The sequence below is a fragment of the Mustela lutreola genome, chromosome 8, assembly GCF_030435805.1.
Source record: "Mustela lutreola isolate mMusLut2 chromosome 8, mMusLut2.pri, whole genome shotgun sequence".
NCBI classification, from domain to species: domain Eukaryota; kingdom Metazoa; phylum Chordata; class Mammalia; order Carnivora; family Mustelidae; genus Mustela; species Mustela lutreola.
Window position 1 is genome coordinate 63,842,683 of NC_081297.1, and position 13,067 is coordinate 63,855,749.

Here is a 13,067-nt window from a genome sequence, read left to right on the forward strand (position 1 = left end):
GGGGGCAAGAATGGAAATATGTCTGGGAGAGCAGTTAGAATACCAAGTAGTAATTTTAGTGAATGATGATGGCAGACTGACCCAGGGAAGTGGCAGGGGGTAGAAAGAAGGAGGGCAGCATTCCAGAACTATTTAGGAGGCAGAAACAACTGGACTAACACTCAGGATTAATGTGTCCAGAATTAATTAAGAGAATTAACGCCAGGATGAAAACTACATAAAGTGAAAAGACAAATGACAAATTGGAGAAAAGATATTTGCAATATATTTGCAAAAAGATATTGCAAAGAGCTAATCTCCTGTCCCAGAACTTATAGACATCTGTAAGTCCATGAGTAGCCACTAGAAAAAGTAGCAAATGACATTTATAGACAGTGTGGAGAAGAGAAAATACAAATGGCTTTTAAACATATTAAAGGATGTTCGGCTTCACTCTTAATAAGAAAAAGGCAAATTAAAACCACACAAACAGGGGCGCCTGGGTGGCTCAGTGGGTTAAGCCGCTGCCTTCGGCTCAGGTCATGATCTCAGGGTCCTGGGATCGAGTCCCGCGTCGGGCTCTCTGCTCAGCAGGGAGCCTGCTTCCCTTCCTCTCTCTCTGCCTGCCTCTCCATCTACTTGTGATTTCTCTCTGTCAAATAAATAAATAAAATCTTAAAAAAAAAAAAAAAAAAAACCACAAACACGGGGCGCCTGGGTGGCTCAGTGGTTTGGGCTGCTGCCTTCGGCTCGGGTCATGATCTCAGGGTCCTGGGATCGAGCCCCGCATCGGGCTCCCTGCTCCGCAGGAAGCCTGCTTCCCCCCCCCCCTCTCTCTCTCTCTCTCTGCCTGCCTCTCTGCCTACTTGTGATCTCTGTCTGTCAAATAAATAAATAAAATCTTTAAAAAAAAAAAAACACACAAACACTATTATCAGTTTCGTAAAATCCAAACATTTGCTAACTTTATTTGCAGTGCTGTGAATGAACACTCTAATTTATTTATTTTTGTTTAAGTTTTTATTTTAATTCCAGTTAACACTCAATGTAATATTATTTTTTAAAGATTTTTATTTATTTATTTATTTATTTGACAGAGATCACAAGTAGAGGCAGGGAGAGAGAGGGGGAAGCAGGCTCCCCACTGAGCAGAGAGCCTAAAGCGGAGCTCAGTCCCAGGACCCTGAGATCGTGACCTGAGCTGAGGGCAGAGGCTCTAACCCACTGAGCTACCCAGGCACCCCACAATGTAATACTAGTTTCCGGTGTACATATAGTGATTCAACACTTCCATACAACACTAGGTGGTACTCAGCACAAGTGTGCTCCTTAATCCCCATCACCTTTTTCACCTATCCCCCCATTCCCCCTTCCTCTGGTAACCATCCCCCCACTCCCTCCCCACTTCTAGATATGATCCCTACAGATATATTTGCATTCCTGAGAAACACTGTATAAGGTGTTCACTGCAGTAATGTAATAGCAAATAATTAGACATAACCCATATGTCCATGGTGAAAAGTGAGATTTTTCACTCTATGCCTTTGTTTTTCTTTTTTTTTTTAATTTTTGAACTATGTAAGTGCTTACCAAGTCAAAAAATTAAAACAGTATTTGCACACATATTTAAATGGCTAATATAACAAGCCTGAATATTTCAAGTGTTAGAATGTCGAGCTATTAGAACTCACACTGCTGATAAGAGCGTCAAATGGTACAACCACTTTGAAAACAGGATGGCAGGATCTTCAAAAGTTAAATACACCCAGAACCACCCTACAACCCAGTAATTGCACCACCATGTATTTACTCAGAGCATACAAAACTACTGATTCGAAGGGGCACATACACCCTGATGTTTACCACAGCATTATCGACAACAGCCCAAGTATGGAGAGAGCCCAGATGTCCATCAACTGACGAATGGATAAAGAAGAGGTGGTATGTACACACAGTGGAATATTACTCAGCCATAAAAAAGAATGCAATCTTGCCATTTGCAATGACGTGGATGGAACTAGAGGGTATTATGCTAAGCGAAATAAGTCAGAGAAAGACAAATGCGTTATGATTTCACTCATGTGGAATTTAAGAAACAAAATAGATGAACATAGGCAGGGGTGGGAAGGAAGAGAGAGGCAAACTGTAAAACAGATTCTTAACTATAGAGAACAAACTGAGGGTTGTTGGAGGGGAGGTGGGCAGGGGGATGTTTTAGATGGGCGATAGGTATTAAGGGGTATAAATAAAATAAAAATTTTATTTATTTATTTGAAAGAGAGAGATCACAAGTAGGCAGGGAGAGAGAGAGGCACCCTGCTGAGCAGAGAGCCTGATGCGGGGCTTGATCCCAGGACCCTGAGATCATGACCTGAGCCAAAGGCAGAGGCTTAACCCACTGAGCCACCCAGGCACCCCAGGGGTATACTTAAAATAAGCAGTGTGTGTTGTGTGTAGGTGATGAAGCACTGGATTCTACTCCTGGAACTAATATTGCGCAATTTGTTGACCAACTGGAATTTATTTTTTTTTTTTAAAGATTGACTTATTTAAAGAGAGAGAACATGCATGCGTGCAGGGCGGAAGTTGGGGTGGGGCAGAGGCAGAGGGAGAGAGACTCTCAGGCAGACTCCCTGCTGAGGTTGGAGGCCACACAGGGCCCTGAGAACAGACTTGAGCCGAAAGCAAGAGCTGGGTGCCACCCAGGTGCTCCACTAACTGGAATTTAAATAAAAATTTGAAGTTAAAGAAATAAAATAACTTTTTTTTTTTTAATCCACATACCCTATGATCCAGCCATTCCATTCCCATTAACCCAAGAGAAATGACAGCCTATGAGCAAACAAAGACTTACCAGGATATTTACCACAGCTTTATTTGTAACAGCTCCAAACTGGAAATGACACAGATGACTCTCAGTAGGTGAATGGATAAACAAATCGTGGTATTGCCATACAATGAAAATAAATGAACTATGGATCCACACAACACGGATAATGTCAGTTATGCCGAGTCAAAGAAACCTGACCCAAAATAAAGGATGTATACTGTAGGATGCCATTTATATAAAATTTTGGAAAATACAAATTAATATGTGGTGACAAAAAGCCTGGGGGAGAGGGAGGGACAAGGAGGGAGAGATGGACTCTGAGAAACTTAGGGGGTCATGGATATGTTCATTATCTTGATTGTGGAAATGGTTTCATGGGTAAGTACATATGTCAACATTTATCAAATTGTCCAATTTAAATGTAGCTTATTATGTGTCCGTTATACCTCAATAAAGGTATTTTTTAAAAATAATGTTGGGGACACCTGGGTGGCTTAGTCAGGTAAGTGTCCGCCTTCGGCTCAGGTCATGATCCCAGGATCCTGGGATCCAGCCCCGCATAGGGCTCCTTGCTCAGTGGGAAGCCTGCTTCTCCTTCTGCCTGCTGCTCCTCTTGCTTGTGCTCTCTCACTCTGACAAATAAATACATAAAATCTTTAAAAATAATAATAACAACAATGTTAGGATGAGGAAAAGGGAAAGCCCAGGATGATGGTTAATGAACTGTTGATGTGCCTGGTCAGACAGCTGTGGGAGCAAAGTTAGGGCAGAGCTCAGTAAGTGCTGCAGTAGAGATGGGTAAGCTGTGGTCTGAGAATCATTTTGCCTCCTCCTGCAGGGTCCCTACTCCCAGTTAATCAGGCTGGGCAGAGCTTTTTTATGTACCTTTCTTGAACACCTATGTTTTCTGCTCTTGACTCATGTACCTGGAAGAACAAAACCACCTCCCATTTTCCAGCCCAAAGAGGGAGGGGAGAGGTTTGTAGAAGAATCCAATCAGGCTCTTTGAAGCAGCCTTTTCAAAGCTTTGGCTGTTTTGTTTTTTTTTGTTTTTGTTTTTGTTTTTGTTTTTTTTGTAACTAAGGGAACAAGGATTACAAGATATATGACTCAGAAATGGACCCTCCTTTCTTCTTCAGGTCAGCATTTGTAGGAGAGGCACTAACACTGCTCTGCATGGTAATGCAATGGGCTAATTCCACAGTGGCAGGGGCAGCCTAGTAAACCCCAGGGCAGTGTCTCTTCCTCTGGGGTTTCCATCCGTTTTTTTCAATGTGAAATCGCAAGCCACCTGCATCAGAATCATCTTGTGCTCATTAAAAGTGCAAAGTAATGGGAGTCATACTAACACACATCGACATTTGCCGGTTTGGGGGTGAAGATTTCATTTTCTTCTTAAAGGTGTGTGTTTGTGTTCCAGAGGTTACTCACTTTCCAAAAGACAAGAATAGAGCCTCATCTGCATCTCAATCTGGCCAAGAGACTGGAAGGGTTCTGGACTTGGATCCCAGCCTTCCCTAGATCGTTCTGCTGGGTGGATTGTGTGCCAAAGCTCACTGGGACACACGCTCTGTGGCGCTTTTCACTGGTTCCAACACACACACACACACACACACACACACACCCCACCCCCATTCAACTCTTCCGGATCAAATTGTCAGATTTAGGGAAATGAACTCAGGGCAGCTGAGGAACAAGAGGGAGGAAGGGCCTGGGGCTTCCCAGAAAGAAGTGGAGGTTTGAAGGAGTTTGTAGGGAGGGAAGCAGACCTGAGGACAGGGAGTCAGGTTAGGGTCTGGGCTACATCCATGAAAGGAACAGACCCTTTAATATCAAGAGTGAACTTCTCAGCTGTTTTTCATCTGGATTATGGGGAAAGCTAAAAGCAAATTTTTAAGCTTTCCCTTATTCCCTGAAATTCTCTTTAGTCTTCCCCCAACCCTCCAGTAAAGAACACCTTGTGTAGTCATGTTGGGGAGAAGTCACAGCTCTGCCTCACTGTGAATATAGTTGCATTTCATCAAAGGAACCACACCAGGTGTGCTAGATTGTGATCAGCAGCCAAGTTAGTGGCCCAGGACCAGACGGAACAGAAGGTGAAACAGAAGATTTGGGAGACAGGCATGAGACAAACCTTGCCTTGCGTTCCACTTCCTCAAATACACTAGAGAGAGATGACCCTTAAAATGGAGGGAAATAAAAAAAAAAAAAGAAAGAAAAAATTTTAAAAAGGGACGTAAATGCTGACACTTGGGTTTTAGATACATTATCTCCATCAACACTTATAAAACCTTAGGAGTGAGTGTTATTTTCATTTTACAAATGGGAGAGTATGGCTTAAGAAAGCTAATTTGCCCAAGGTTACACAACTAGTAAGCGATCATGGTCATGTCTGAACACAGATCCTGGATCTGATTGGATTATGTCTTCTACTTACTCCTGTGGCGATAGCGGTTGGCAGTCCTAGCAGCTCATCCAGAGGCATTAGGAAGACAGACTATGAAGAACATAGTGTGTGAAAGAAAATGTAGGCTCTACTCCTGGTCTGTTCCTCACCAGCTGTTTGGCCTTAGATAAGTCACTTAACCTCTCTGAGCCTCAGTTTTCTCATCTTAATATTATTCCTACCGCACAGATTTGGTGTGAAGGTCAAATAAGAAGATTAATGAAAAATAGGTCTTGAGCTGTAGAATGCAACTAACTATCAGATTTGCTGAAGCTGCTCTTTTATTGCAAGGAAGGGTAGCCCCTCCAGCCACTTCCTGGGCACAATCTCTATGCAAGCAGGAATCAGGGGCCTTTAGCCAAGTTAAATGAATGGTGGGTGATTCTGCCAATTTATTTCCTACTCCAGGCTTGCTTTCCCACTTACCTACACATCTGCATGTCAGGAATAAATTTCTTTTTCCTACAATATCATTTTTTGATGGAAACTTCCAGACTTACTCAGATGGGAGAAAGGGGGGGGAGAACAAAAGACCACCTTTCTTCAGCATTTCAATCAACAACCTCATTTTCTTCTAACAGTTGAAGTGAACTTCTTATGAATAATGGATGATGGCCTGATGAATATGCACACAGCCTATTATGCCTGTGAGGTTTGGTAAATAATTTATGAGCTAAAATGTTCCTCACCTTGTTACTGTACAAAAATTATGGGGAAAAAAACCCACATATTTACCCTTTGAGCTGGTAGGGTGATCTGTCAGAGTGACAGCAGCCTAGTAATACAGTTCTACTACATCATTGCTAAAATTAAAGTAAATAGAATAAAATACACGCATTTCAGGGTGGGAGGTCTTTAAAAAAAATGGAGTATGCATAGCCATACTCTGTCACATACAAGTTTTCAAAAACTCTGGCTTCTCAAAAAAAAATTTTTTTTTTTTTTTAAGAAGAAGAATATTAAAAAACCCTTCTGGCTTCTCACCTTAAAATATCCCGCATTGTTAACAATACTCAGGGACCTTCTCCTTCATCACCCATTCTCACAAGGGCTGCAGTATGACCCAGGTCAAGATGGACAACAGCTTCCTTGTTTTGTGAAAACCGGCCAACCACTACAAGCTATAACATGGTAAAATTGAACACTCCAGAGGTAAAAAAAAAAAAAAAAAAGCCTCATAGCTTTTGGAGAGAATGAGCAGGTAGCACAGAGGGGAAGACACTGGCAGAGAAGCACTTGGAAATGCATCACTGTCTTTCTCTTCTCTTTTCCTGCTGACCAACCTGACTCCCCGCTGTATCGTCCTCCAACTCACTCTTACCTGCCCACGCCTCATTCCCTTAGCAACAGCAGTGATGCCTTTAATCTGGTGATTAGAGAGGGGGAGGGGCAAGATTAGCTATGGACGCCAGGAAGGTATTGAGGAGAGTACGCGTGGATCCTGGGGAAATTTGATTGTTCCCTGACCATTTCTGAAGACCTGGAACTGGGTTAGTTCTCAAGGCGGGGAAGATGGGACACCAGGGATTATTTGCTCAGATTCCCAGAGCTTTCTAGGAATGGAGTGCAGTGTCACGGGGGACTCTTCCTGTCAACAGTCTCTTGCTGTCCCCCTGATATGCTAAGTGCTTGGAGGGGATCAGACAATAGAGGAAACATAAGGCCCTGCCCCACATCTGTTGGGGAAACCAATATATTCTCCAGAAAAAGAATGATGGCCTATAAACTACAAATTATATAATGAAGTCACTGGAACAATGATGTAATTAAAATAATACTAATTAGAACAATGTGGTATCATTCAAGAAGGTTTTTGGGAGGAGATAAACCAGGCCAGGCCTTCCTAATGCGGGCCCTATCTTCCCAGCCCCATTCTGTGTACTCTCACTTGCCGTGTTCCAGCCATATTGGTCCTCTTTCAGGTTCTTGAACGCCAAGTTCTTCCCTGCCTCATGGCCTCTGCCCTGCCTCTTTTTCTGCCTTTGCTGTTCCTTCTGCCTCCTGTTTATACTGTCTTTTACACTTTGCTTTATATTTGACTGCTTCAGAGGTCTGCCCTGCCCCTCCCCCTCACAGCATGACTCTTTTGTACCACCTTGTTTTCTTAAACATATGTAATGTGTAATGATAGAGTGTTTATTTTTTGTTTCATGTCTGTTTCCCTAGTAGACTATAAATTCCAAGAGAGCAGTCTGTTTTGTTTTCCACTGGACACTTAGCACACAGCCCAGTGTCTGGCATACAGTAGATAATAACTATTTGCTAAAGAAATGCAGGCTTGGAAGGCATGGGAAGTGGGAGTGCAGGAGAAAAAAATGTGCTGGGCTGAGGATACTGCTGAAGAGCTTTCTTTGGCATGGGAAGCAGAAGGAAGCCACTGGCAACAACTCTCTCCACCCATCCATGAAAATATTTATATTGTTGGAGCTTTTTTAAAATTATCAAATATATACTTATTCCAAAAAAGACTGCACTGCAATATTAAACAACAACAACAACTGTATTACAAGTATTAGAGGGGATGTGAAACAACTAGAATTCTCATATGTTACTACTAAGGACATAAATTCATTCAAACATTATTGAAAATGCAGACTCGATGAAAGTTAAATATATACTCCAAACCTAGCAATTCCACTCCTCAGTATTTACCCAGGAGAAATGAGTGCATATATTCACCAAAAGACTTGCACAAGAATGTTCCTAACAGCTTTATCCATAGAAGGAACAAAAACAGGAATAGCCCAAATGCCCATCAATAGTAGACTGTGGCATAATTATGCAATGGAATATATACAGCAATAAAAAAAGAACAAATAGTCCTGCTAGACACAACAACATGGGTGAATCTCAGGAACATATGTTGAGTGACAGAAGGCAGACACAAGAGCCCATACTGTTTGATTCCATTTATATGAAGTTCAAGAACCAGCAAAACTCATCTGTGGGGATAGAATTCAGAAGATTGGTAACTGGGAGTTTATTGACTATCAAGGAGCACAGGAGAGTCTTCTTGGGTTTTGAAAATGCTCTTTTCTTTTTTTGTAAGTAAGCTCCACATCCAATTTGAACTTGCAACCCTGAGGTCAAGAATCGCATCCTCACTGACTGAGCCAGGTGTCCAGAAATGTTCTATATCTCGGTGATTTATAATTATGTAAAAATTTAAGTTGTACATTTAAGACTTAGGTGCTTTACTGTGTGCCCATGTTAGACCTGAATTAAAAAATTAAAAATATGGGGCGCCTGTGTGGCTCAGTGGGTTAAAGCCTCTGCCTTTGGCTCAGGTCATGATCTCAGGGTCCTGGAATTGAGCCCCACATCAGGCTCTCTGCTCTGCGGGGAGCCTGCTTCCTCCTCTCTCTCTGCCTGCCTCTCTGCCTACTTGTGATCTCTCTCTCTCTCTGTCAAATAAATAAATAAAATTTTAAAAAAATTAAACATAGGGGTGCCTAGGTAGCTCAGTGGGTTAAAGCCTCTGCCTTCAGCTCAGGTCATGATCCTAGGGTCCTAGGATGGAGCCTGCATCTGGCTCTCTGCTCAACAGGGACCCTGGTTCCCTTCCTCTCTCTCTGCCTGCCTCTCTGCCTACTTGTGATCTCTGTCTGTCAAATAAATAAATAAAATCATCAAAAAAAAATTAAACATACAAAAAAGTTAATGTATGCTTATCATCAAAAATTCAAGCAATGCAGGGCTCCTGGGTGGCGCAGTTGGTTGGATGACTGGGACTGGGAGTCCCAGGATAGAGTCCTTTGTCTGGCTCCCTGCTCAGCAGGGAGTCTGCTTCTCTCTCCCACCCGCACCCCCATCTCATGCTCTTTCTCTCTCAAATAAATAACATCTTTTTTAAAAAATTGAAGCAATACAGAAGTATACATAGGATAAATTAAAGGTTTCCTTTTTCCAGAGAAAACCACAATTGACATTTTGGTGTATGGCTCCCTCAACCCTTTCCATCACATCTTTTTCTTTCTTCACACTATCCTTTTTTTTTTTTTTTTTAATATTTTATTTATTTATTTGACAGACAAAGATCACAAGTAGGCAGAGAGGCAGGCTCCCTGCTGAGCAGAGAGCCTGATTCGGGGCTTGATCCCAGGACCCTGGGATCAAGACCTCAGCAGGAGGCAGAGGCTTTAACCCACTAAGCCTCCCAAGTGCCCCTCTTCAAACTATCCTGGGTGGCTCAGTTGGTTAAGCAGCTGCCTTAGGCTCAGGTCATGACCCCAGCATCCTGGGATCCCTGCTCATCAGGGAGTCTGCTGCTCCCTCTCGCCTTGCTTCTCCCCACTGCTCACACTCTCTCTCAGTCAAATAAATAAATAAAATACTATTTTTTAAAAACATTCAATTTTTTTTTAATGACATTCAAGTCATTCAAAGCATTTGATGTGTGTGTAGCACCAAACCAAGTCCCACAGACTAAGAGTTTTCACTTTTGTATGAGAATGATCCATAGCAAGACTGTGTTCCTCCTTCACACAGCGTAGTGGGAAATACAACACAGCCTGTGCTCCTGAGGAATTTACAGTCTGAGGGGAAGAGCCTATAGACAGACCAAACAAAACTCCCAAGAGAAATAATACCATGACGTGTCAGAGTTTCACAAAGCCATTAATACGCATGCAACTATGGGACACTTGGGTGGCTCAGTTGGCTAAGTGTCTGCCTTTGGCTCAGATCATGATCCCAGGGTCCTGGGATAGAGTCTCAAAGGTGGGGGTCACCCGTAGCAGGGAGCCTGCTTCTACTTCTGTCTGCTGCTCCCCTGCTCTCTCTCTTTCTGACAAATAAATACATAAATAAAATCTTTTTAAAAAGTGGATGTAACTATCATACAGATATCTTACAACAGTATAGAGCTTATAGTTTTCAAAGTGCTTTTACATACAGCCTATTAAACTTCTTAATCCTATGAAGTAGTGATTATAGATAGAACCCTCATTTTATAAAGTAATGAAGAAGTTAAATTACTGGCCTGGACTGTGAGTGGAAGAGTTGGGACTCAAACCTGAATATTCTGACTCCTAATCCATTGGTTTCTTATAAATCTGTTACCAGCCGTATCTCCTCACCCTCAGGTACAAACAGCAGAGGGACAGAACCAGAGCCCTTCTGGCCAGGCAAATGATAATGTTGGGCCTCCAGGGGGAAGCTTCTGTGACCAGGACCTCTGGGTGTGAGCATGCTCCTGGCAACATTCTGGAAAGTGTGTAGGAGTGATGGTGTGAGGCCACTTGGCACCCACTTCCCCCCTTCTCCCCAGCAATGTATTCCACCAGGGGGCTTACAGTACAGTCCTGGGAGGGCTGGAGCTCCACTTCCATTCCCCTCAAACTATACTAAACTACACTAAACAACTCTCTCCCTGCTCTCCATTAACCAGCAAATTGGCGGGGGTGGGGGCAGAGGGGGTGCAGTCCAGACTGATGGCCTGAGGCTGCAATCACTGAATTTCCAGTCTCCCTCCTCAACTCTCCCCTCATTCCTTCTCTTCTACTTTTGTCTTCCAACTCCTTCCTCTTCCACTTGTCCACTACTTCTCCAAACTGCTTTACCCTCGGCCCCAAACTCGACGTCTTCGAATCCCTTCCCCTTCCCCAACCTCAAGAGCCTCCAGGTAAACCAAAGCCTCCGTGCCATCACCACCAGCAAAGCAGAATCTCCATTCTACTGAACTGTCATTTTCATTCTCTCTCTCTTTCTTTTTCTTTTTTCTTTCTTTCTTTTCTTTTCTTTTCTTTTCTTTTTTTTTTTTTTTTAACATTTTCTTGTCTACTTGGACAAGAAGGCAAGGAAGTTTTCTTTAGACAACACAGCCCACAACCAACCGCCACTGGAGTGAGGGCGGAGGGAGCATTCAGGACCAGGGTCCCCTCCCTGAAATGGACCCAGGGCACAACCAATTGGAGGTTCGACGCTGGCTGAACGCCGGTTAAGTCCCCCCACCTCCGCTCCCGTCTCGCACTGGGGTTCTGGCCTGGGGCTCGGGAATGGACCTGAACTTGACTTTCCACGATGAGGAGTACAGTTGACTAACTAGGGAGGAAAGACGGCGGTGGCTGGGAGTCACCGCCCAACCCTTGGCTGCACGGAATGTAGCACAGGTCCCCACTTCGGACTCCCGTGCTCCTGCTCCCCCTCTCGCACCTTCCAAAATGAAACCACCTCGAGCAACCCAGGGGAGGGGGGGGCTGCGTGACCCGCCTCACGGACCCTCCACTCCAGCCCGGGAAGAGAGCCCTGGGGCCTCCCGGCGTGACCAACTGCGGAGGGTGCCCACCCCACCCCACCCCCACCCCCACCCCCACCCCTCCTCGTTCCCGGCTCCCCAGATCCCCTCCCTTCCTCCACCGCCCGCCCAGCCCGCCGCCCCCGGCGGCTGGCGCGCGCGGTGCAGCATGCGGCAAAGCTCTTTGCATAAATTATGCTCATGACGCAGCAGCTAAAAAAATCCAAGTAGCAGAAGGAGGGAAAAAAGGGGGGGGGAGGAAAAAGGGGGGGTTGTAGAAGGGGGGAAAGAAGAAAAATATATATACCTGCCGGCCCCCCCCCCAGCTCCCCCTTCCCGCTTCCCGGCCGCCCCCCCCTCCGCCCAGCGCAGCCCGCGGAGTCCCCTTCGGCTCTGCCCAGCCGGGCCTGGGGGCCCGGGGGTGGCGGTGGGTCCCGACCGGCTCCCGGGCCGAGCCGAGCCCAGCCAAGCCGCACTGGCTTCTTTGTCTGCGGGCGGCGGCCGCCCGGCCCCGGCCCCGGCCCCCTGGCCCGAGCTGTGAGATGAATCTCTAATCGGTGGCCGCCGGGCACCGGGGGCGAAGGCGGCTCGGGCTCGGGCTCCGGTAAGTAGCGGGGTCCGGGGCGGGGAGGGGTTTGCACGGAGGGGGAGGGGGCCGGGCAGGGGAGGTTTCGGGTTTGGTTAATATGCAATGCCCGTAATTAGCATAATTTATATATTTATGATAAAGAGAAAAAATGCCGCGGGGCCGGGGTGCCGGGATGCCGGGCCGGGGCGGCGGGTAGCTCTGGGAATGAGACTGCGCGCGGCCGCCCGCTTGGGGCCGGAGACCCCTGGGGCCGCGCCCTCGCCCGCCAGCCGGCCGGCGGGGACCCGAAGAGGGGAGGGGGCTGCCGCCAGGTGGACCCCGTGGGGATCTTGGACCGGGCCCCTCCCCTGGAGCCCAGGTGGGATACGGACGGGAGCGGACGTTACAGACACTGACCCGGTGGCGACCGGGAGCGGATTCCCGCCCCAGGGGAGAACCCGGACGCCTGGGTTCCCGGCGGTGAAGGTCAACTGAGTCGGCCTGGGCGACCTGTCACCATTCTCCCCAGCGACAGTACACAGGGAGCACTGGTGGAACTCGGGGTTAGGAACCTAGCCGTTGCTGGAAGCGTGGAGGAATGGTGGGAGGGTAACCAACGATCAGAGCATGAGCACTTCATAAATATTTAATAACAATATTATTATTAATAAATATCATAATGGCCAGATTTGTGCTTCCCGGCCATTCTCACCTGGCAAGGCCAAGGGAGCGCCAGGGTGCCTTGTGATCCCCACTTTAGCGTTGGGATCCCCCATTCCGCGGTGGCTGGAAGCCTGAAACCCCAGAAAAGCCTCAACCGCAGGGCAGGGGGAAATCAAACAGGGTCAGGAAGCCTTTCCAGACAAACGGAAAGAAGTTCTTTGCAGAGATTGTAGCCTCATCTGCTTTTCCAGATTCCTTGCTCCAAAAGTAGAGGCTGGTCTTGAATTGTTTATGGACATATATCCCTCCACCCCTTATCTTGGTATTCCGAGGCAGCCAACAGGAG

General features: G+C 46.0%; 1 protein-coding gene across 3 annotated transcripts in view; it reads left to right on the forward strand.

Moving 5' to 3' along the window:
- The first annotated feature begins 11,627 nt into the window (after window positions 1-11,627).
- The window catches only part of POU6F1 (POU class 6 homeobox 1), a 29,625-nt gene continuing 28,185 nt past the window's right edge, over window positions 11,628-13,067 (forward strand). For 2 of the 3 annotated variants that reach the window (XM_059185327.1, XM_059185326.1), the window contains exon 1: window positions 11,630-12,094. The gene's annotated coding sequence lies outside the window, so the exon portion shown is untranslated. Of the gene's footprint in view, window positions 12,095-13,067 lie in introns of all 3 variants that reach the window. The other variant, XM_059185329.1, reaches the window with a different exon arrangement.